Genomic DNA, 14,950 nt, shown 5'->3' on the forward strand with positions numbered 1-14,950 from the left:
GATACATGCATGCAGCCTTGCTTTCCCTGACTGGCTTTTGGATTTACTTTGCATTGACTGCTCTGGCAGTGTTGGGCTAACTGCGGGTACATGATTACACTACAACTTCCACAATGCAATGGGGCTTTTTTGGTGAGCATGGGCTGCATTGTTGGGGATGTCATGTTGCTAGCTCAGGACTTAAGGGCATTGTTGGGGGACTGGGTCGCAGTCGCATGGCACTTACCTTCAGGTTGTTGGCTGGGTTGAGATGAGTCCAGCTGAAGGACCCCCACGCAGGCTTCAGGCGCAATGGTGTCCTCAATCAGGTCCTCCAATGGGGTGTTCGGTGTGGCTTCAGGTTCCCCTCCACCCATGGCCAGTCGCTCCCCAAGCCTCTCAGTAATCCGCTCCTTAGAACGACCTCTCAGGTCGTACCAGCGCTTTTTTAGTTCGTCAATTGTGCGCTGGGTCACACCAACATAATTGACCTTCGCGCGGATGCTCTGCCACATCCTGCGCTTCTCTGCCTCTGGCACCCTCCGGGAGTCTTTTCCAAAGAGACGGGCATAATCCTTGCAGACCCCCTCAATTAGGTGCTCCAGTTCTAATTCGGAAAACTTAATTTTCCTCTTTCTCTCCTGCCCACTGCTCCCTGCTGCATCCTGGGACATCTTGGCAAACTTTTTCTGGCTGGGGTGCTGCACAGTGTTGGTTTTGGTACTCCTCAGTTTCCTGCTGCCACTCCCTGGCTCTGTGTTCTGTTTGTGGGTGTGGTGAGCCTACTTCCTGGTTGTGATGTCATCAGTGGGCTCGAAATGCGACTTCCCGTTTTTGCGATCTCGCAATTAGCGAGATCGCAAATAGCGATATCGCAATTTCAACATCAAAAATTACCGATTCTGCGATTATTTTGCGATTGCGGCAAGATCGCAATCGGCAATTGTGATCATTTGCGAATCGCATTTTTTGATTGCATTTGTACATGAATTTCATTCTGCGAATATCAAACTGCGAATCGCAATTTTTCGCAATTTGCTAATCGCAGATTGGTACGTTCATGAATCTATCGGAAAGTCTTGTTTGTATTCCGTAATTACAATTGTGGGGGACTGTGTTCGTTTCAGTAATATGGCGATGTGATGTCTGTTATTTCGCAAGAACATTATTTTTAGCACGGTTCATGTTTTACTTAAATGCATTGTTTTATTATTTTTCCGATTCAGCTTCGGTTGGGCTGAGAGCATTGGCGCCATCTAATGTACAAACATTATAGCACTTTGGCTTGGTATTACGATATGCCCACCCTTAAGGCAGAGAATATATGTATACTTTTTACGTGTTGTCTTTTATAGTTGTGTATGTTCTATCTTCGGTGGAACAAACTGGCTGTGCACTATGCTGTTAGTTACATTTATTATTTTTACTGCACTTTGCATTTTATATATTTCTTTGCCAAAATAAGCTTGTCTCAATAGGCAGGTTTTACCATTGCGCAGTCCATTTTCTATGTTTATATATGCCTTAATTAAGGGGGAGGGCTATATAATCTTTGAATTTCATGGCACCAAGTAGATTGACAAAGCCTGCTGCGCAGGCGAAACGCGTCTCTCTTGTCATGCGGGGTCGCAGGAGACCTGAAGCTCAATAAATAAGCCTTATTCTTACCTGCCTCGTGTACGTACCTCTTCTTGCTGGGAGTAGGATTGTCTTCATATATATATATATATATATATATATTCACTGAAAAAACCATAGGTTTCAGGCCTTTAAAAACCCTTAGAAATTCACTGAAAAAACTGTAGGTTTTAGGGGTGTTATAGTTAGCTGGACATTACACTTGTACAAAACCATTGAAATTCCTCTGATATAGTTAGTTGTACTAACTGTATCTCGCGCGCCCGCAATCTGCTGCTGATGATGTCACATATTACCTCATTCATGACATGGTCAGTGACATCACTGATGACATCTCAAATGACATCACTGATGACATCATCAAGTGAATGTGGTTTGCTTCGTTATTTAAATATGTATTATATATATAGCAATTTACATTGAAGAATGAGTGGATATATAAATATAAATATTTGGATGGAGGATTTAGTAGCAGTGTGATTGACTGTTTACTTGACTAATTTAAAGTGTCTCTCTAAATATATTGGATAGTGACTAAACTGTGTGAACATCTGTATCACTTTGTCAGTTGTTGTAAAAACTACTTCTCCAGTTGGTTACTAGCTATTTGAAAGTCTATATTAGTTATTGATTAGTTAACTGAGTATTTGTATGGGAGAGTGAATGTGTATGTGGTTCGGTGGGAGGTGTGTGACTGCCCAAAGATGTGTGAATAGTTGATTTAGTAGGTATATGACTTTAAGACTACATGTTATAACAGTTGTTTGGGTGAGTGAATATCTTTATGGGTGTGGTGATGAGCAAATATCTCTCTTAATGGTACATGTCCAACAAAGTAGAAAAATAAAAGGCAATGTATGTGTCAGTTGTTGTTTATAAATAAGTATACATAAGACTTAGTGATTGTATGTGTGACTATGGATAACTGTATACTTGTAATAGTGATTTTATAATACACTAAGTATAATTTACTATCTATATGAATAGATAAAGTGGTGTTTGTATAAGTGTATAGCTAAGTAAATATAAGTATGATCCATTGTTTGCATAAGTGGATAGGATGACTTTATAAGTGAATAGGATGTTTGCTGTTGTGTAATGTCGATATAGATGTATACGTGTATTTGATAGTGTTCTATTGATCATTGACTGCATGTATGAGTGAATCTGTAGCTAAGTGATTAGATGTGTGTATAGATCTTGGAATCACTGAGTGGGTTTTTAGAAACTTGTGTTGGTGTGTGAATGGATTCAAATATGGTACTCTGTATTTTACAGTGAGTGATGAAAGGTTATATTACTGTATGATGAGGTGTATCGCCATGCGGATGATGTCATCAGTGATGTCATTTGAGACGTCATCAGTGATGTCACTGACCATGTCATGAATGATGTAATATGTGACATCATCAGCAGTAGATTGCGGGCGCGCAATATATAGTTAGTACAACTAACTATATCGGAGGAATTTCAATGGTTTTGTACAAGTGAAATTTCCAGCTAACTATAACACCCCTAAAACCTACAGGTTTTTCAGTGAATTTCTAAGTTTTTTTTAAATGCTAATTCCTGACTATATCAGGCCTGAAACCTATGGTTTTTTCAGTGAATTTCAAACGTTTTTTAAATGCTAACTCCTAACTATCTCAGGCCTGAAACCTATGTTTTTTTCAGTGAATTTCAAACGTTTTTAAATGCTAATTCCTAACTATATCAGGCCTGAAACCTTTGGTTTTTTCAGTGAGTTTCGAAGGTTTTGTAAATGAAAATTTTTAAATGTATTAATTGTTATATTTTTTTATACTGATTTACTATATTTTTTAAACTATTTATTTTTAGATATTATATTTTTTAAATTACATTGTAATTACATTATACATTACATTACAAAATATACTTTCTCAGAATGAATTACTTTAGTTTAAATATTTTGCAAATAGGCAATAGACTTATAAGTACAGTAGTTACAGTTGTTGCAATTGGCAACACAATTTCAAACAAAGAGCAACATTGGCCTCAATGTGTTTTTCTAGTTAAATGCAATTAGTTACTTTATGGATTACTTTTCTAACCACAGGATTGGATCGTAGATTCAGTCCTCGGACACCTCCTGTAAACGGTTGAGTAAAACTGTTTTAGTTACAGTAGTGATTTTTAAGGAACATTATTGTATTTTAAAAGTTGACAGACATTTTTTCACATAGAATCACCAATGTTATCCTACGGGAGGAAATTCACTTAGCAGGTAATATGTGACATCATCAGCAGTGCATTGCGGGCGCACAAGTTATAGTTAGCAGAACTAGCTATAACGGAGGAATTTCTATGATTTTGTACGAGTGAAATGGCCAACTAACTATAACACCCGTGAAACCTATGTTTTTTCTGTGACTTTCTAAGGTTTTTTAAATGCTAATTTCTAACTATAACATCTCTGAAACCTATGGTTTTTTCAGTGAATTTCAAAGGTTTTTTAAATGCTAATTTTTACGTGTGATAGTAGTTATACCTATTTTTTTTACTGATTTTCTACAGTTTTTTAGCTGTTTATTTATAAATATTTTATTCATTAAATAACATTATATATTTTTCTGAAAATTGCAAAAAAATATTTTAAAAAAATTCAAACTGAAATATTGATTACATTTTTTGTTTTCATTTTTTATTTTAATATATTTATATTATTTTCTTTAAAAAAGTCGCGCACTCAAAGAGTACACATCACGGTGGGTGCGTGGATTCTAGACGCCATTTTAGAAAAGTCGTGAAGGATCCGCGTACGGGGTGCGAAGGCTGCTTGTTTTTCAGTTACATCATATACATTTAATATTACGTGATGTGCGCGATTGGCTGCGACTCCTGCTCCCGCGCATTTGCGACACATGCGCATTACGGTATGAGACGCTTGCACGGTGGCGGGTCCCACGTGACGTCATATACGTGCTGGGGCACGCTAGGTGCGCAACTCCTGCAAAAAAAAAATGATATGTGTGTGTCTTTAATATACATATTAGGGCAAGAGATTATCTAAGATATTCATAAAAATAATATATTTGTACTTAAAATAACATATTATTTTTAAGGAATATGCTACTTACCAGTATGCATCTGTTCTTGGCATAGAGGGCTGCAGAGTGGTACATTTATGAATAGATCGCCATCTGGTGTTGGGCTCGGATGATTGCACTTGTTTTTCTTCTGGAGAAGTCTTTGTCGTCATCGATGACTCCTCCTCTAGGTGTTAGTGCGCATGGGCATCGGCTCCATCCTTAGATTGTTTTGCCATAGTAGGGTTAGATGGAGTAGTGTAGTATAATACATAAAGATATGCCCATGTAAGTGTATCTAAATAAGACAATGTTGGGACAGACACTGGTTTCCGGGGAGGCAGGGAGGGCATGTACCACTCTGCAGCCCTCTATGCCAAGAACAGATGCATACTGGTAAGTAGCATATTCCGTTCGAGGCATATGGGCTGCAGATGGTACATTTATGAATAGATTATACAGCAGTTACCTCCCTAGCGGTCTGTCGCAACTGTTTGAAATAGAGTTTTTAATACAGCTTGGCCCACTCTGGCTTGTTGTGTAGCCTGCACATCAACACAGTAGTGCTTTGTAAAGGTATGTGGTGTAGACCAAGTTGCTGCTCTACATATGTCATCTAGGGGAATGTTTCCTAAGAATGCCATAGATGCTCCTAGCTTACGTGTAGAATGAGCTCTAGGAGGAACAGTTAATGTTCTCTTTGCTTTTATGTAACATATTTGTATACATCTTACAATCCATCTAGCGACGCCTGCTTTAGAGATAGGATTGCCCTTATGTGTTGGGGAAAAAGCTACAAATAGTTGTTTAGTTTTCCTGAAATTTTGTGTCCTTTCTATGTAGTACAAAATGGCCCTTTTGACATCTAGTGTATGTAGGGCCCTTTCTGCTACCGTCTGTGGCTTTGGGAAAAAGACTGGTAGTTCCACCGGTTGATTGATGTGAAATGCTGAAATTACTTTAGGCAAGAACTTTGGGTTTGTTCTAAGAACCACTTTATTCTGATGTAATTGTAGGAATGGTTCTTGTATTGTCAATGCCTGTAATTCACTTACTCTCCTGAGTGAGGTAATGGCTATAAGAAAGGCCACCTTCCATGTAAGGAATTGTATTTCACACCTATGCATAGGTTCGAAAGGTGGTCCCATTAGTCTGGTGAGTACTACGTTGAGGTTCCAGACCGGGGAAGGTGGTAATCTTGGTGGAATGACTCTCTTAAGGCCTTCCATGAAGGCTTTTATCGCTGGCACTCTAAACAGGGATATGTGCTGCCTGTTTTGTAGGTACGCTGCTATAGCTGTTAGATGTACTCTGATAGATGTGTACGCGAGATTACATTGCTGTAAGTGTAGTAAGTAGCAAATAATCTCCTTTGTTGATACGTCCAGAGGGTTGATATTATTAGTGGTACAGTATATAGCAAACCTCTTCCACTTAGCTGCGAAGCATGCTCTGGTGGTGGGACGTCGCGCTTGCTTAATTATCTCCATGCAATTTGGGGGTAGATCTAAGTACCCAAATTCTAGGATTTCAGGAGCCAGATCGCTAGGTTCAGTTGTGTGGGATCTGGGTGCATTATTTCTCCATGGTTCTGTGTAAGGTGCATGGGTAGATATCTTAGCTTTTGGTGTGGCACTTGTGAGAGTTGCAAGAGCGTGGTGAACCACGGTTGTCGTGCCCACGTGGGTGCTACTAGTATCATGGTCATTGAGTGTTGTTGCAGCTTTCTGACCACTAATGGGATTAGTGGGAGAGGGGGAAAAGCGTATGCAAATTTGTTGGACCAATTTATCCATAACGCATTGCCCTGCGACAGGTGGTGTGGGTACCTGGACGCGAAGCTTTGGCATTTTGCGTTCTGATGAGTGGCAAAGAGGTCTATCTCTGGTTGTCCCCATCTTTGGAAGAATGGTTGCAGTATTTGTTGGTGCAGTTCCCATTCGTGTATTTGTTCCGACTGTCTGCTTAAGATGTCTGCCATCTGGTTTTGAACTCCTGGTAGGTGTTCTGCTAACAGATAGATGTTTTGAGGAATGGCCCATCTCCAAATTTCCTGCGCTAGTCTGGATAGTTGGAGAGAGTGCGTCCCCCCCTGTTTTTGAATATAATACATTGCTGTCATGTTGTCTGTTCTGATCAGGACTGCTTTGTTGGTAACATGCATTTGAAATGCTTTCAATGCTAGAAACACTGCTAGTAGTTCTAGATGATTGATGTGCAGCCTTCTTTCCTGCACACTCCATCTTCCTTGTACTGTATATTTCTCCATATGCGCTCCCCATCCCGTGAGCGATGCGTCCGCTGTTATTGTCACCTGTGGAATTGGTTCTAGGAACGACCGACCCTTGGTAATGTTTGTTGTGTTCCACCACTTCAGAGATCGGTGTGTGCGGTCGTCTACCAACACCAGATCTGTAATCTGTCCTTGAGCCTGATTCCACTGTGTCGCTAAACATTCTTGTAGCGGACGCATTTGTAGTTTGGCATATGGTATTAGCAGTATGCAGGATGACATCATCCCTAATAGCTGCATGAACACTCTTGCTGTTAATGAGTGTTGTGGCTGAAATTTTTTAATGATTGTAAGCATTGTCTGGATCCTGACTGGATTGGGGGTATACTTTGGCTTTTTCTGTGTCTATAGTAGCCCCTAAATATTATTGAACCTTGCTTGGTTGCAGGTGTGACTTTGTGTAGTTCACAGTGAATCCTAGTTGGTGCAGCATGTGAATTGTCTTCTGTGTGTTCTGAAGACATTCTTCTTGTGACTTGGCCTTTATTAGCCAGTCGTCCAAGTATGGGAAGACATGTATTTGTTGTCTTCTTAGGTGGGCTGAAAGCACCGCTAGGCATTTTGTGAACACCCTTGGCGCCGTCGTGACACCAAACGGAAGGACTTTGAACTGATAATGTTGTCCTTCTACCACAAACCTTAGATATTTCCTGTGGGCTTTGTGAATCGGGATATGAAAGTAAGCGTCTTTTAGATCCAGTGTAGAAAGAAAGTCCCCTTTCTTCAGTAAAGGAAGTACTTGTTGAAGCGTGACCATGTGGAAATGTTCCGAATGTATGTATGCGTTGAGAGGTCTTAGGTCTAGTATTGGCCTTAGAGACCCATCCTTTTTGGGAATTAGGAAGTATAGGGAGTATACTCCTGTTCCTTGTTGTTGCTTTGGAACCTTCTCTATGGCATGCTTTTGTAGCAGAGATAGTACTTCTTGTTTTAACAGTGTTAAGTGATCTTGTTTCATTGGACGCTGTTTGGGGGGGATGTTTGGTGGGGTAGATGTGAGTTCCAGGCAATAACCATGTTGGATAATTTGTCTCACCCACCTGTCTGATGTGATGTTTTCCCAGACAGGTAGGAACTGTGATAGGCGTCCCCCGACCGGTGTTATATGGTCTGGGGGGAGCTGTAGGAAGTCACTGCTTTGGGGTTGGAGAGTTGCGGTTGTTGTTGTTTCCGCGTCCTCTACCCTTGCTGTTGTTACCTCTGTAACTACCTCTAGAATTACCTCTGGGTGATGTCGGCGTAAAAGAGGTTTGTTGCTGGCTTGTACCTGTATTTTTGGATCCCCCTCTATAGGTGGACCTACGAAAGGAACCTCTTTGGGTCGGCTGTTGCAATGCTCCCATTGATTTAGCCGTTTCTGTATCTTTTTTCATCTTTTCTAAGGCCTCATCTGTCCCTGTGCCGAAAAGTGTTTTCTCATCAAAAGGTTGGTTCAGTAATGAAGTTTGCACCTCTTGTTTGAACCCTGAATCCCTGAGCCATGCATGTCTCCTTAACATGATGCTTGTGTTTATGGATCTTGCTGCAGTGTCTGCCGCGTCTAGGGCGCACTTGATTGAAGTGTTAGTAATTAACTTCCCTTCCTGTATGAGTTGATCTGCCCTCTTTTGATGTTCTTTAGGGAGATGTGTGATGAGTTTCTGTAACTCATCATAATGTGCTCTGTCATACCTTGCAAGTAGTGCTTGTGTATTAGCTATGCGCCAGCTGTTTGCCGCTTGAGATGCAACTCTCTTGCCAGAGGCATCTATTAGCTTAGACTCTTTGTCAGGAGGTGGAGCTTCTCCTGTAGATAAAGAGTTTGCTCTCTTACGAGCGTTTGTGACCACTAGTGAGTCTAGAGGAATTTGTCCCTTGATGAATATTGGGTCTTTTGGAGCTGCCCTATATTTTTTATCAATTCTTGGGTTCAGTACCCTAGCCCTCACTGGGTCTTTGAATATCTCTGATGTGTGATTGAGAAGGCCCTTAAGCATTGGTAGTGTTCCTGATGTTCTTTGTGCAGCAGGTACTGTTTCTAATAGGAAATCCTCTATTTGAGGTTCTGCATGTAGTTCTACCTTGTGGTATTTTGCTGCTCTATTAATGAGTTGCGCAAACCCAGTATTATCATCAGGAGGTGAAGGTTTTGACGGATACAATTCAGGGTCGTTATCGATATCTGACCCTACATTGTACTGTTCCCATGGGTCTGCGTCCTCTGGGATTGTGTCTTCATCATCCCCAGGATGTTCTCCCTCCCTTGTGTCACTTTCTACATCTGTTGTAGGTGTAGATGGTCGTGTGGGAGGAATAGCTGGCCTATTGTGAGGAATAGGAGAAGAGGGTGTGTCTCTAGGATGTGGAGAAGGGGGAGGAGTTGTATTTGTCCCCATTGTTCTCTTCTTCGGAGGAGTTTTGTCGTCCGATTGTTCATTTTTCCTCTTTTTGGGTAGTTCTGTGACTACCTTGCCAGTTTGTGGATCATTAAACAGAGTCTTTTGTTTAGGATCGGTTTTATATTCCTGTGTCGGTACCGCAGTTTTCGGGTCCGAAAGGTGTTTTTTCTTTTGACTGTCCATTTGTATTTTCGGCACCGAGATTTTATTCGGATCCGATGTCTTCGGTGTCGAGGGTGTCTTCGGTGTCGATGTTGTTTTCGACGTCGAAGCGTGTTTCTGTGTCGACATGGACTGTTTCGACTTCGAGCTTTCTTTGATATGGAGCTGCGGTGTCGATGTCGGGGTGGGTCGTTTATCGGAACCACCATGATGGGAGACCGAGTGTTTCGGTTTCGGTTTCGTTGCCGGGCCCGAAGGCGGGGCGTCTGAAACTTTTTTCGGTTGTCTGACCGGGCTCGAGGGCGGGGTCGACACCGTGCGGGGTCTGTTCTTTGGTAAAGGGACGTCGTCACTCACGGTTTGTTGGACGTCGATTTCCTCGACGTCGGACTCGTCCACTTCTGACCCCGCCTCGTCACCCTCTTCTTCTTCCTCTTCTGGGTGCTGGTCCTCGAACAGCTCCGGGATTGCTTGTGACTGCATTCTCGATACCTCGTGTCTTCGGGCTCGACGGTTTCTAATCGTCGATTTTGAGGAAAATGCTGCACAGGCCTCACAGTCCCTGGATTCGTGTTCAGGGGACAAGCAGAGGTTGCACACCTCGTGTAGGTCCTGGTGTGGGAACTTAGCACCACACGCTGGACATTTTTTGAATGGAGTCCTTTCCATGGACTCCGGGCTGGACTACGTCGAGCTGGTCTTCTCGTAGTCGTCGTTCTTCGAAACGCGTCGAGATGGAAGTGTAGTCGCGTTCGATAACCAATACCGTCGAATTGGAAAGGGTTACGCGCCGAATATAACTTTCTTTATCAAAGTCGATCCGGAGCGCTTCGATCCTCATCCGAACCCGATGGCGGAAAAAAACAATCTAAGGATGGAGCCGATGCCCATGCGCACTAACACCTAGAGGAGGAGTCATCGATGACGACAAAGACTTGTCCAGAAGAAAAACAAGTGCAATCATCCGAGCCCAACACCAGATGGCGATCTATTCATAAATGTACCATCTGCAGCCCATATGCCTCGAACATATATTTTCGAGAAGTCGGGTGCGTGCATCGTGAGCGCAGAGAACCAGGTCAGCAGAGCTGCTGTAGAGCCAGAGAAACCAGGTCAGCAGAGCCGCCGTAGAGCCAGAGAACCAGGTCAGCAGAGCTGCTCTAGAGCCAGAGACGCAGGTCAGCAGAGCTGCTCTAGAGGCCGAGAACCAGGTCAGCAGAGCTACTGTAGAGCCAGAGAAACCAGGTCAGCAGAGCTACTTAAGAGGGAGAGAACCAGGTCAGCAGAACTGCTTTAGAGCCAGAGAACCAGGTCAGCAGAGCTCTTTAGAGGGAGAGAACCAGGTCAGCAGAGCTGCTTTAGAGCCAGAGAACCAGGTCAGCAGAGCTGCTCTGGAGCCAGAGAACCAGGTAAGCAGAGCTGCTTTAGAGCCATAGAACCAGGTCAGCAGAACTGCTTTAGAGCCAGAGAACCAGGTCAGCAGAGCTGCTCTAGAGGCAGGGAACCAGGTCAACGGAGCTGCTTTAGGGGAGAGAACCAGCTCAGTAGAGCTGCTTTAGAGCCAGAGAACCAGGTCAGCAGAGCTGCTCTAGAGCCAGAGAAACCAGGTCAGAAGAGCTGCTTTAGAGGGAGAGAACCAGGTCAGCAGAGCTGCTTTAGAGCCAGAAAACCAGGCCAGCAGAGCTGCTCTAGAGCCAGAGAACCAGGTTAGCAGAGCTGCTTTAGAGCCATAGACCAAGGTCAGCAGAGCTGCTCTAGAGGCAGAGAACCAGGTCAGCAGAGCTGATTTAGAGGGAGAGAACCAGGTCAGCAGAGCTGCTCTAGAGCCAGAGAATCAGGTCAGCAAAGCTGCTCTAGAGCCATAGAACCAGGTCATCAGAGCTGCTTTTGAGCCAGAGGACCAGGTCAGCAGAGCTGCTCTAGAGCCTAAGAACCAGGTCAGCAGAGCTGCTCTAGAGCCAGAGAACCAGGTCAGCAGAGCTGCTCTAGAGCCAGAGAACAAGTTCAGCAGAACTGCTTTAGAGCCAGAGAACCAGGTCAGCAGAGCTGCTTTAGAGCCAGAGAACCAGGTCAGCAGAGCTGATTTAGAAGGAGAGAACCAGGTCAGCAGAGCTGCCTTAGAGCCAGAGAACCTGGCCAGCAAAGCTGCTTTAGAGCCAGAGAACCAGGTCAGCAGAGCTGCTTTAGAGCCAGAGAACCAGGTCAGCAGAGCTGCTCTAGAGCCAGAGAACCAAGTCAGCAGAGCTGCTTTAGAGCCAGAGAACCAGGTCAGCAGAGCTGCTTTAGAGCCAGAGAACCAGGTCAGCAGAGCTGCTTTAGAGCCAGAGAACCAGGTCAGCAGAGTTGCTCTGGAGCCTAAGAACCAGGCCAGCAGAGCTGCTCTAGAGCCAGAGAACCAGTTCAGCAGAGCTGCTGTAGAGCCAGAGAAACCAGGTCAGTAGAGCTGCTTTAGAGGGAGAGAACCAGGTCAGCAGAGCTGCTCTAGAGGGAGAGAACCAGGTCAGCAGAGCTGCTGTAGAGCCAGAGAACCATGTCAGCAGAACTGCTTTAGAGCCATAGAACCGGGTCAGCAGAGCTGCTTTAGAGCCAGAGAACCAGATCAGCAGAGCTGCTCTGTAGCCTAAGAACTGGGTCTGCTGAGCTGCTCTAGAGCCAGAGAACCAGGTCAGCAGACCTGCTGTAGAGCCAGAGAAACCAGGTCAGCAGAGCTGCTTTAGAGCCAGAGAACCAGGTCAGCAGAGCTGCTTTAGAGCCAGAGAACCAGGTCAGCAGAGCTGCTCTAGCTGACACTGACTGATTGACACTGACACTGTTTGTCACGCAAGCATACTATAACCAAGGACGGTGTAGTATGTTTAGGGCACTGTTTTATGCCTAAATAAAAGGGCCCAAACAGAATGAAATGTAAATACTTTCAATTTCCTACATCTATGCATGCATAATCTATGGATGCATACATTACGAATGTCTTTGTTTTCAGACATAGACAAAAGTCAGCTTTCTACTTAAACACCAAAACTCTCTCTGATTATGTTATAAATAAGGCTCCCAGTTTTTTGTTATTTATTGTTTTGCCATTTCCGTCTGGATTTATCCATATTAATGTTTTGCTAATTTTATCTGTACTTATCCATATTTATTTTGTGTTTTGTGGAAACATTTACCTGAAATTAGTATATTTCCACATTTATTTAACCGATAAATATGCACTCATACTTGAATGTCTGCCAGGTTTCAGCACTGTGAAGACCCGCAGAAGATAAATCAGTGCACTTACATGTAAATGTGCACATTTCAGTATCAACTGTATGCATATATACTGCTTTTAAAGCCTCTTTACTAAAATTCCTTTCTTTTCTAACTCCCTTTTCTATCAGCCCACATATCTATTGGCCTGGCTGTCATGGCAGACAGTGATTAGAATTACTCATAAAGCAACCCAATTTCCGTATTAATTCACATCTAAAAATAAATACAGACAAGAATGTTTTTTTTCTGTATTTATCTATAAAAATCAGTAAAAATTGAAAACAGGGAGCGTTAGTTATAAATGAATAGATAGGGGCCAATGGAATAATTTGCAAATGTGCAAAGATTTGCATATAACTATAACTAATAGACATAAAGGCCCTGATTACGAATTTTGGGAGCGGAAATACCACAAAGAATTGCACTTTGTCTGGTCTGGTTTTATCATCTGGTATAAGTGCGTGAGGCTTTCTGTGCAAATGCCTCGTCGCCCGGTCCCTCCCAAAGCGTTTAATTTTCCACCCCTCCCAGCCCCCTACCTCCTCCACTACTGTGCTTGGGAAACCACTGCTACCATTTTCCACCTGCTTGGAGCAGGTGGTAAATGGAAGTGTTAAACTCTTCAAAATAGGGAAAACCATGTGGAATTCTGTATTTGCACAGTTATTTCTCTTTCTGTGGGTCCAAGTTGCAATAGCCAGGCTTCTTTGTAGAGATACTTGCCGGTGACGGTATTTTCGCCACTGGAATCTTTGTGTGTGATTCTGCCTAACTCGTAATCAGAAGCTAACAGGTAGGACACCTCAAATATTTCTATTCTGGTGTTGGCGTTTAAGGTTTTATTTTTTGAAGGCAAATTAGCCTACTTTTTTCAAAGCATCTTTTGAAATACTTTTTTTCTGTACATTGCTTTATGTACCACTGATAGCCGAACACAAATAAATGCCTGGAAAACATGGGTAAACAAACACAGGGTTCAGAGAGTAAAGGAGCACAAAAAACATAGTTAGGAAACATATTGAATTTGGTTTATTAGTGAGCAGCTTTGGTACAACAATAATTATTTGGCATAATAATACAAGTGAAATGTTTAATGTTTGAAGTATTAGCACCACAGAGACAGGAGTACAACAAAAGCACCCAGTAGTTAGATATCCACTTTTGTTTTAACTATTAAAATAAAGTGAAATATTAAAATATATGTAGCAAATGTTTCCAGTTTCACTCAATTCTGTTTATTAAACATTGCTGGGCTTTATAATACTGCTATATTAGGAATGCACCTGTCATAACAAACAAATGTACAAATGGCAGAGCTCGCACACACACACACACACACCCTATAACTATGTATATGTATGTATAAACATGTGTTAAAGTTAAATTTCAACATATCTGTATGCTGTCCTTAACTGAAAATCTTGGATCCTTATTTGGTTAGCCAAGGCCGTTATTTTTCTTAGGTCTAACAAATATCCAATCAGATGGTTATTGGGATATTTTCTTTAATCACTCCTTTAACGTATGACTAAGGAAAATGCCACTCAAAACGTAAGGACTAAAGAGATGCCATTTTTATTAAATGAATGTTTGATTTCTCAGATGAACCTGGGTTGTTTGAGCAGTATTTCATTTTTATGAATGTTTCGAAGGAGAATAGGCAGATACATTGTAAAACAAAGATCTAAGTACTGTGTATTGAAGAACTAATATGAAAATCTTCTAAAGCAGATGCACATTGGTGCAGAACAAAGCTGGGCCAGAAGGCAGCATTTTTCTATCACGATAAGGAATGTACTATGTCCTATGTCATCGCATTCTGTAGGTGACAGAATGCGAGGACAGGGAAAAACAGAATGTGGCAAGGAGCCGTTGGACGAGAGCACAAAGGGAAGGTTGCGTTCTTGCTCAATGCGCTGGGGTTCACAGTTTTTAATAAAGAATTCAAATCTACTATGCGTCTTTAATGAATGGCGACAAGGGGAAAACTCCAGTAAACCCACACTGCTGTGTGAATTACATCATGTTAAATTATTCAAGAACATACTCTGTACTGAGGCAAAGCAGACGTAATGGACACAATTTACAGATTTTGCCTGGTGGTCATCACGTATGTGAGTACATTCAGCTTATCAACTTCTAGCTAATGGCTGTCAAGCACCTTGAACACCAATGGTGCAGCAGGACACCGTTGAATTCTTAAA

This window comes from Lissotriton helveticus, chromosome 2_1, assembly GCF_964261635.1.
Source record: "Lissotriton helveticus chromosome 2_1, aLisHel1.1, whole genome shotgun sequence".
Classification (NCBI taxonomy): Eukaryota; Metazoa; Chordata; class Amphibia; order Caudata; family Salamandridae; genus Lissotriton; species Lissotriton helveticus.